Source organism: Scyliorhinus torazame, chromosome 22, assembly GCF_047496885.1.
Source record: "Scyliorhinus torazame isolate Kashiwa2021f chromosome 22, sScyTor2.1, whole genome shotgun sequence".
Lineage (NCBI taxonomy): Eukaryota > Metazoa > Chordata > Chondrichthyes > Carcharhiniformes > Scyliorhinidae > Scyliorhinus > Scyliorhinus torazame.
Genome location: NC_092728.1, coordinates 13043848 through 13055003, shown reverse-complemented (window position 1 = coordinate 13055003; position 11156 = coordinate 13043848).

Sequence of the window (11156 nt, the reverse complement as noted above, 5' to 3'; positions counted from 1 at the left end):
GACCCTCCAACAGTGCGGCGCTCCCTCAGCACTGACCCTCCGACAGCGCGGTGCTCCCTCAGCACTGACCCTCCGACGGTGCAGCACTCCCTCAGCACTGACCCTCCAACACTGCGGCGCTCCCTCAGTGCTGACCCTCCGACAGTGCGGCGCTCCCTCAGCACTGACCCTCCGACAGTGCGGCGCTCCCTCAGCACTGACCCTCCGACGGTGCAGCACTCCCTCAGCACTGACCCTCCAACACTGCGGCGCTCCCTCAGTGCTGACCCTCCGACAGTGCGGCGCTCCCTCAGCACTGACCCTCCGACAGTGCGGCGCTCCCTCAGCACTGACCCTCTGACAGTGCAGCGCTCCCTCAGCACTGACCCTCTGACAGTGCGGCGCTCCCTCAACACTGACCCTCCGACAGTGCGGCACTCCCTCAGCACTGACCCTCTGACAGTGCGGCGCTCCCTCAGCACTGACCCTCCGACAGTGCGGCACTCCCTCAGCACTGACCCTCCGACAGTGCGGCGCTCCCTCAGCACTGATCCTCTGACAGTGCGGCGCTCCCTCAGCACTGACCCTCCGACAGTGTGGCACAACCTCAGCACTGACCCTCCGACAGTGCGGCGCTCCCGCAGCACTGACCCTCCGACAGTGCGGCGCTCCCTCAGCACTGGCCCTCTGACAGTGCGGCGCTCCCTCAGCACTGACCCTCTGACAGTGCGGCGCTCCCTCAGCACTGACCCTCCGACAGTGCGGCACTCCCTCAGCACTGACCCTCCGACAGTGCAGCGCTCCCTCAGCACTGACCCTCCGACAGTGCAGCGCTCCCTCAGTTTTCCTTTGGGTATCCCTGAACCGAGGTCACAGTCAGATTCTGAGGGTGGGGGGTGTTGACATGCGGCTGCTGAGAGGATGTTTCGCCCTCGTGGCAGGGAACCAGTTTCAGAATAAGAGGAATTCCTTCTCCCCTGGGGGGGGGGGGGCTCAGTCTGTGGATCACCCCCTCTCCCCCCAGACAACTGTGGGGGCTGTGGCTCATTGAATATATTCAAGGCACTTCCGGGTGCGGCGATGACCAGCTGAGTCGCACATTTCGGCAGCTCCCTGTGAAACGGACTTTTGGGCTCGTGATAGGAGCCCCAACGGCAATTTTGACGGCTAAAAACACTGTGCGGTAAACCAGAAGGGAATCCCCCCTGGATACGGATGGAAAAAGGCGAGGGAAGTGGCCAGATTGCAGTGGATCCTTTAGAACAGCGGCAAGGAAGGCAAGCAAAAACCAAGATGGCGTCGGAAGGTGGCAGTTTAACATGGGGCCCTGAACAACAAGAGTTCTTGAAATGCTGTGTGGAAGGGATCAAAAAGGAAATGAAGAAAGAGATGTTGGCCCCGATACTACAGGCGATCGAAGGGCTAAAGGAGGAACAAAAGACCCAGGAGCGGGAGCTTCGGGTCGTGAAGGCAAAGGCAGCCGAGAATGAGGACGATATACAGGGCCTGGTGGTGAAGTCGGAGATACAGGAGGCACACCAGAAACGATCTGTGGAGAGGTTGGAGGCACTGGAAAACAACGCAAGGAGGAACAACCTGAGGATTCTTGGTCTTCCTGAAGGTGTGGAGGGAGCGGACGTCGGGGCATATGTGAGCACGATGCTGCACTCGTTAATGGGAGCGGAGGCCCCGGCAGGTCCGTTGGAGGTGGAGGGAGCATACCGAGTGATGGCGCGAGGACCGAGAGCAGGAGAAATTCCCAGAGCCATAGTGGTGAGATTCCTCCGTTTTAAGGATAGAGAAATGGTCCTTAGATGGGCGAAGAAAACTCGGAGTAGTAAATGGGAGAACGCGGTGATCCGCGTTTATCAAGACTGGAGTGCGGAGGTGGCGAGAAGGAGGGCGAGCTTTAATCGGGCCAAGGCGGTGCTTCATAAAAAGAAGATAAAATTTGGAATGCTGCAACCCGCAAGACTGTGGGTCACATATCGAGGGAGGCACCACTACTTTGAGACGGCGGATGAAGCGTGGACTTTTATTGTGGAAGAAAAACTGGAATGAGCGGGTTATTAAAAAGAACGTTCGAACAAAGTGGTGGGGCGAATGTGGGGGGCAAAGAGGGGTTTTATGTACTAATCCTGCGATGCGGTAACTTTTCTCTCTCCCACAGGTGGTGATGGGGGAGGAGGGGAGGTGGAGGAGATGGGGCGTTGGCCATTGGGGGCGGGGCCAAGGGAGAAGCGCGGGCTTGGTTCCCGCGCTACGATAATCATGGCGGGAATAGAGAAGCAGGAAGGAGGGGGCGTCGCACGGTGCGAGCCGAGGTCACGGGGGGAAGCCGAGGTCAGCCAGAGTTTGCTGACTTCTGGGAGCAACATGGGGGGAGTAATTACGCTAGCGGGGATCTCGCGGGGGGGGTGGGAGGGGGGAATTACTGGGTTGCTGCTGCTGGGGAGAGGGCGAAGCTGGTATGGGAGAGGATGGGCGGGGGGGCACCGCCTAGGGGAGATACAGCTGCGTGGGAACCGGGTGAGGAGCTGGAAAAAGGTGATGGCTAATCGACAAGGGGGGGGGGGGGTAGGGAGCCCCCCAACTCGGCTGATCACGTGGAACGTGAGAGGGCTGAACGGGCCGATAAAGAGGGCACGGGGACTCGCACACCTTAAGAAACTTAAGGCAGATGTGGTTATGTTACAGGAAACGCACCTGAAACTGATAGACCAGGTTAGGCTACGCAAAGGATGGGTGGGGCAGGTGTTCCATTCGGGGCTAGATGCGAAAAACAGGGGGTGGCTATATTAGTGGGGAAGCGGGTAATGTTCGAGGCAAAGACTATAGTGGCGGATAACGGGGGCAGATACGTGATGGTGAGTGGCAAACTACAGGGGGAGACGGTGGTTTTGGTAAACGTATATGCCCCGAACTGGGATGATGCCAATTTTATGAGGCGGATGCTAGGACTCATTCCGGACCTCGAGATGGGAAAGCTGATAATGGGGGGAGATTTTAATACGGTGTTGGAACCAGGGCTGGATAGGTCGAAGTCCAGGACTGGAAGGAGGCCGGCAGCAGCCAAGGTACTTAAAGATTTTATGGAGCAGATGGGAGGTGTAGACCCGTGGAGATTTAGCAGACCTAGGAGTAAGGAGTTCTCGTTTTTCTCCTATGTCCATAAAGTCTACTCGCGAATAGACTTTTTTGTGCTGGGTAGGGCATTGATCCCGAAGGTGAGGGGAACGGAGTATACGGCTATAGCCATTTCAGATCACGCTCCACACTGGGTGGACTTGGAGATAGGGGAGGAAACAGGAGGGCGCCCACCCTGGAGAATGGACATGGGACTAATGGCAGATGAGGGGGTGTGTCTAAGGGTGAGGGGGTGCATTGAAAAGTACTTGGAACTCAATGATAATGGGGAGGTCCAGGTGGGAGTGGTCTGGGAGGCGTTGAAGGCGGTGGTTAGAGGGGAGCTGATATCAATAAGGGCACATAAAGGGAAGCAGGAGAGTAAGGAACGGGAGCGGTTGCTGCAAGTACTTTTGAGGGTGGACAGACAATATGCGGAAGCACCGGAGGAGGGACTGTACAGGGAAAGGCAAAGGCTACATGTAGAATTTGACTTGCTGACTACAGGCACTGCAGAGGCACAATGGAGGAAGGCACAGGGTGTACAGTACGAATATGGGGAGAAGGCGAGCAGGTTGCTGGCACACCAATTGAGGAAAAGGGGAGCAGCGAGGGAAATAGGGGGAGTGAGGGATGAGGAAGGAGAGATGGAGCGGGGAGCGGAGAGAGTGAATGGAGTGTTCAAGACATTTTATAAAAAATTATATGAAGCTCAACCCCCGGATGGGAGGGAGAGAATGATGGGCTTCTTGGATCGGCTGGAATTTCCCAAGGTGGAAGAGCAGGAAAGGGTGGGACTGGGAGCACAGATCGAGGTAGAAGAAGTGGTGAAAGGAATTAGGAGCATGCAGGCGGGAAAGGCCCCGGGACCGGATGGATTCCCAGTCGAATTCTATAGAAAATATGTGGACTTGCTCGCCCCGGTACTGACGAGGACCTTTAATGAGGCAAAGGAAAGGGGACAACTGCCCCCGACTATGTCTGAAGCAACGATATCGCTTCTCTTAAAGAAGGAAAAGGACCCGCTACAATGCGGGTCCTATAGACCTATTTCCCTCCTAAGTGTAGATGCCAAGGTCCTGGCCAAGGTAATGGCAATGAGAATAGAGGAATGTGTCCCGGGGGTGGTCCACGAGGACCAAACTGGGTTTGTGAAGGGGAGACAGCTGAACACGAATATACGGAGGTTGTTAGGGGTAATGATGATGGCCCCACCAGAGGGAGAAACGGAGATAGTAGTGGCGATGGATGCCGGGAAAGCATTTGATAGAGTGGAGTGGGATTATTTGTGGGAGGTGTTGAGGAGATTTGGTTTTGGAGAGGGGTATGTTAGATGGGTGCAGCTGTTGTATAGGGCCCCAGTGGCGAGCGTGGTCACGAATGGACGGGGATCTGCATATTTTCGGCTCCATAGAGGGACAAGGCAGGGATGCCCTCTGTCCCCATTATTGTTTGCACTGGCGATTGAGCCCCTGGCGATAGCGTTGAGGGGTTCCAAGAAGTGGAGGGGAGTACTTAGGGGAGGAGAAGAGCACCGGGTATCTTTGTATGCGGACGATTTGCTACTATACGTGGCGGACCCGGCGAAGGGGATGCCAGAAATAATGCGGATACTTGGGGAGTTTGGGGATTTTTCAGGGTATAAATTGAACATGGGGAAAAGTGAGTTGTTTGTGGTGCATCCAGGGGAGCAGAGTAGAGAAATAGAGGACCTACCGTTGAGGAAGGTAACAAGGGACTTTCGTTACCTGGGGATCCAGATAGCTAAGAATTGGGGCACATTGCATAGGTTAAATTTAACGCGGTTGGTGGAACAGATGGAGGAGGATTTCAAGAGATGGGATATGGTATCCCTGTCAATGGCAGGGAGGGTGCAGGCGGTTAAGATGGTGGTCCTCCCGAGATTCCTCTTTGTGTTTCAGTGCCTCCCGGTGGTGATCACGAAGGCTTTTTTTTTTTAAAAGGATTGAAAAGAGCATCATGGGTTTTGTGTGGGCCGGGAAGACCCCGAGAGTGAGGAAGGGATTCTTACAGCGTAGCAGGGATAGGGGGGGGCTGGCACTACCGAGCCTAAGTGAGTATTATTGGGCCGCTAATATTTCAATGGTGAGTAAGTGGATGGGAGAGGAGGAGGGAGCGGCGTGGAAGAGATTAGAGAGGGCGTCCTGTAGGGGGACTAGCCTACAGGCTATGGTGACAGCCCCATTGCCGTTCTCACTGAGGAACTACACCACAAGCCCGGTGGTGGTGGCTACACTGAAGATTTGGGGACAGTGGAGACGGCATAGGGGAAAGACTGGAGCCTTGGGGGGGTCCCCGATAAGAAACAACCATAGGTTTGCCCCGGGGGGAATGGATGGGGGATATGGAATGTGGCAAAGAGCAGGAATAACGCAACTGAAAGATCTGTTTGTGGATGGAAAGTTCGCGAGTCTGGGAGCGCTGACCGAGAAATATGGGTTGCCCCAAGGGAATGCATTCAGGTATATGCAACTGAGGGCTTTTGCGAGGCAACAGGTGAGGGAATTCCCGCAGCTCCCGACACAAGAGGTGCAGGACAGAGTGATCTCAAAGACATGGGTGGGGGATGGTAAGGTGTCAGATATATATAGGGAAATGAGGGACGAAGGGGAGACTATGGTAGATGAACTAAAAGGGAAATGGGAAGAAGAGCTGGGGGAGGAGATCGAGGAGGGGCTGTGGGCAGATGCCCTAAGCAGGGTAAACTCGTCGTCCTCGTGTGCCAGGCTAAGCCTGATTCAGTTTAAGGTATTACACAGGGCGCATATGACTGGAACACGGCTCAGTAAATTTTTTGGGGTGGAGGATAGGTGTGCGAGGTGCTCGAGAAGCCCAGCGAATCATACCCATATGTTTTGGTCATGCCCGGCACTACAGGGGTTTTGGATGGGGGTGACAAAGGTGCTTTCAAAAGTAGTAGGAGTCCGGGTCGAACCAAGCTGGGGGTTGGCTATATTTGGGGTTGCACAAGAGCCGGGAGTGCAGGAGGCGAGAGAGGCCGATGTTTTGGCCTTTGCGTCCCTAGTAGCCCGGCGCAGGATATTGCTAATGTGGAAAGAAGCCAAGCCCCCGGGGGTGGAGACCTGGATAAATGACATGGCGGGGTTTATAAAGCTAGAGCGGATTAAGTTCGTCCTAAGGGGGTCGGCTCAAGGGTTCACCAGGCGGTGGCAACCGTTCGTCGAATACCTCGCAGAAAGATAGACGGAATGGGAAAAAGAAGGCAGCAGCAGCAGCCCAGGATCGGGGGGGGGGGGGGGGGGAGGGGGGGGGGGGGGGGAGGAGGAACCAGAAGGACTCTCAGGGTTGTTAATATATACTGTATAGTATGTATAGGTCGTTGCTACAGATAATTATATATTGGACTGTTAAATTATATTTTTGGAGAGTGTTACTTGTGACAAGGCAGTTGCCAATTAGGGCTAGTTTTCATTTTTGTTATTTATTATTTATTCATTTTTCGTTTATAAAATAGGCCATTGTTATTTGTGTTGTTATAATATTGTGTAAAGGATGCACAATGTACTGTGTTGGTTGACCAAAAATTTTCAATAAAATATTTAATTAAAAAAAAAGAATATATTCAAGGCCGAGTTAGACAGATTTCTGATCGACGAGGGGGTGGAGGGTTACGAGGGGGGGGGGGGGCGTGGGGAGGCGCAGAGGGACGGGCATGAAAGTGGAATTGAGGCCCCGATCACATCAAACACAATGTTGTCCAATGGGGCAGCAGAACACGAGGGGCTGAATGGGCTCCTGCTATTGTGCAGTGATCTCTCCAGGGCTGTTGCTGGGACTCACTTCAGGACCACAACCCGTCACTGAGCCCAGAGCGGAGCCTCTGCACCAGGACACAGAGGGCACGGCCACGGTGGGGCGATGGAAATGGGGGGATGCTCGAGAGGCCGGGATTGGAGGAGCGCAGAGATCTCGGAGGGTTGTAGGAGGTTGCAGAGATAGGGAGGGTTGTAGTGGCTGGAGGAGGTTACAGAGATAGGGAGGGTTGTAGTGGCTGGAGGAGGTTGCAGAGATAGGGAGGGTGTAGGGGCTGGAGTAGGTTACAGAGATGGGGAGTGTTGTAGGGGCTGGAGGAGGTTACAGAGATAGGGAGGGTTGTAGGGGCTGGAGGAGGGTGCAGAGATAGGGAGGGTTGTAGTGGCTGGAGGAGGTTACAGAGATAGGGAGGGTTGTAGTGGCTGGAGGAGGTTGCAGAGATAGGGAGGGTTGTAGTGGCTGGAGGAGGTTGCAGAGATAGGGAGGGTTGTTGGGGCTGGAGGAGGTTACAGAGATAGGGAGGGTTGTAGGGGCTGGTGGAGGTTACAGAGATAGGGAGGGTTGTTGGGGCTGGAGGAGGTTACAGAGATAGGGAGGGTTGTAGGGGTTGGAGGAGGTTACAGAGATAGGGAGGGTTGTAGGGGTTGGAGGAGGTTCCAGTGATAACGATGCAGCGATGAGGAGGCAATGAACCCACGCAGACACGGGGAGAACGTGCAGACTCCGCACAGACCAGTGACCCAAGCCGGGAATCGAACCCTGGTGCTGTGAAGCAACAGTGCTAACCACTGTGCTACTGTGCCGCCTGTTGTGGGGGATTCAGCGATGGCAATGCCTCTGAACGCCAAGGGGCGGTGGTTAGATCCTCGCTTGTCGGAGACGGTCATTGCCGGGCACTTGTGTGGTGTGAATGTAACTTGCCCCTTGTCAGCCCCGAGCCCGGATATTGTCCGGGTCTTGCTGCATTTGGACATGGGCTGCTTCAGTGTCTGAGGTGAGGAGCTGAGTGACCGTGTCGCAGTCCAAAGTTTGAGAATAGGACAGCGAACGAGAGAGAGATGGGTTTGTCAAACGTTTGTCAAATGTGCTTCATGGGATTGAACATCAAACCGAGACTGTGCTACATCAGGAGATAGTACGAAAGTCTACCAAACCTTATGGAGGGTAGACAATCAAACTCTTTTATTGATGCTTTTCCTGGCTAACTCCCGGTTCGCAATGGTACATTCCTTAGCACATTTAAATATCGCTTAAGGTGCTGTACAATTTCTGTGGTGTCATGGGAATGTCACTTTAAGAAATGTTTGTCTCCTCAAGCGGCTGCAGTGATGTCAGAGTGTGGGTGGAGCTGAGCTCTGGCTGCAGTGATGTCAGAGTGTGGGTGGAGCTGGGCTCTGGCTGCAGTGATGTCAGAGTGTGGGTGGAGCTGGGCTCTGGCTGCAGTGATGTCAGAGTGTGGGTGGAGCTGGGCTCTGGCTGCAGTGATGTCAGAGTGTGGGTGGAGCTGAGCTCTGGCTGCAGTGATGTCAGAGTGTGGGTGGAGCTGGGCTCTGGCTGCAGTGATGTCAGAGTGTGGGTGGAGCTGAGCTCTGGCTGCAGTGATGTCACTGTGTGGGTGGAGCTGAGCTCTGGCTGCAGTGATGTCAGAGTGTGGGTGGAGCTGAGCTCTGGCTGCAGTGATATCAGAGTGTGGGTGGAGCTGGGCTCTGGCTGCAGTGATGTCAGAGTGTTGGTGGAGCTGAGCTCTGGCTGCAGTGATGTCAGAGTGTGGGTGGAGCTGAGCTCTGGCTCTGCTTTTTATAATAATAATAATAATAATAATAATAATAATAATAATCGCTTATTGTCACAGGTCGGCTTCACTGTGAAAAGCCCCTGGTTTCGCTCTGCGGAGTGTCTGTCCTTTTTAGTTTTGTTTTAATTTCGGAGAAGCTGCCATCACAGCAGGATGTGTGTGAATCTCTGCAAGCTTATGAATGTTCATTTGCTGATTTCAACGTGGCAACTGTTCTCAGTGGAGAAGTTAAACCTGATGTCTTTCTGTAAAAAGGGTTCTTTTTGTCTTATGGATGTTGCAAGGAAAGATTAAGGATTACTTAGAGTGTTGTATTCTTTGTGGGTTGTATTTGAATTAATGGTTGCTAAGATGTTCACTGTATGTTTTAAAAAGGTTAACTGAGTTTATAGAATAAACATTGTTTTGCTTTTAAAAAATACTTTTCCATTTCTGCTGTCCCACACCTGTAGAGTGGGCCGTGCGCTCCCCATACCACAATCTAGTATGACTACAGCGAGGGTAGGTCCGATCAAGGACAGTAGCGGGAGATTGTGCATTGAGTCTGAAAAGATAGGAGAGGTCTTGAACGAGTACTTTTCTTCTGTATTTACAAATGAGAGGGGCGATATTGTTGGAGAGGACAGTGTGAAACAGATTGGTTCGCTCGAGGAAATACTTGTTAGGAAGGAAGATGTGTTGGGCATTTTGAAAAACTTGAGGATAGACAAGTCCCCCGGGCCTGACGGCATATATCTAAGGATTCTATGGGAAGCAAGAGATGAAATTGCAGAGCCGTTGGCAATGATCTTTTCGTCCTCACTGTCAACAGGGGTGGTACCAGGGGATTGGAGAGTGGCGAATGTTGTGCCCCTGTTCAAAAAAGGGAATAGGGATAACCCTGGGAATTATAGGCCAGTTAGTCTTACTTCGGTGGTAGGCAAAGTAATGGAAAGGGTACTGAAGGACAGGATTTCTGACCATCTGGAAAGACACTGCTTGATTAGGGATAGTCAGCACGGATTTGTGAGGGGTAGGTCTTGCCTTACAAGTCTTATTGAATTCTTTGAGGAGGTGACCAAGCATGTGGATGAAGGTAAAGCAGTGGATGTAGTGTACATGGATTTTAGTAAGGCATTTGATAAGGTTCCCCATGGTAGGCTTCTGCAGAAAGTAAGGAGGCATGGGATAGTGGGAAATTTGGCCAGTTGGATAACGAACTGGCTAACCGATAGAAGTCAGAGAGTGGTGGTGGATGGTAAATATTCAGCCTGGATCCCAGTTACCAGTGGCGTACCGCAGGGATCAGTTCTGGGTCCTCTGCTGTTTGTGATTTTCATTAATGACTTGGATGAGGGAGTTGAAGGGTGGGTCAGTAAATTTGCAGACGATACGAAGATTGGTGGAGTTGTGGATAGTGAGGTGGGCTGTTGTCGGCTGCAAAGAGACATAGATAGGATGCAGAGCTGGGCTGAGAAGTGGCAGATGGAGTTTAACCCTGAAAAGTGTGAGGTTGTCCATTTTGGAAGGACAAATATGAATGCGGAATACAGGGTTAACGGTAGAGTTCTTGGCAATGTGGAGGAGCAGAGAGATCTTGGGGTCTATGTTCATACATCTTTGAAAGTTGCCACTCAAGTGGATAGAGCTGTGAAGAAGGCCTATGGTGTGCTCGCGTTCATTAACAGAGGGATTGAATTTAAGAGCCGTGAGGTGATGATGCAGCTGTACAAAACTTTGGTAAGGCCACATTTGGAGTACTGTGTACAGTTCTGGTCGCCTCATTTTACGAAGGATGTGGAAGCTTTGGAAAAGGTGCAAAGAAGATTTACCAGGATGTTGCCTGGAATGGAGAGTAGGTCTTACGAGGAAAGGTTGAGGGTGCTAGGCCTTTTCTCATTAGAACGGAGAAGGATGAGGGGCGACTTGATAGAGGTTTATAAGATGATCAGGGGAATAGATAGACAGTCAGAGACTTTTTCCCCGGGTGGAACAAACCATTACAAGGGGACATAAATTTAAGGTGAAAGGTGGAAGATATAGGAGGGATATCAGAGGTAGGTTCTTTACCCAGAGAGTAGTGGGGGCATGGAATGCACTGCCTGTGGAAGTAGTTGAGTCGGAAACATTAGAGACCTTCAAGCAGCTATTGGATAGGTACATGGATTACGGTAAAATGATATAGTGTAGATTTATTTGTTCTTAAGGGCAGCACGGTAGCATTGTGGATAGCACAATGCTTCACAGCTCCAGGGTCCCAGGTTCGATTCCGGCTTGGGTCACTGTCTGTGCGGAGTCTGCACGTCCTCCCCGTGTCTGCGTGGGTTTCCTCCGGGTGCTCCGGTTTCCTCCCACAGTCCAAAGATGTGCAGGTTAGGTGAATTGGCCAATGATAAATTGCCCTTAATGTCCAAAATTGCCCTTGGTGTTGGATGGAGGTGTTGAGTTTGGGTAGGGGGCTCTTTCCAGGAGCTGGTGCAGA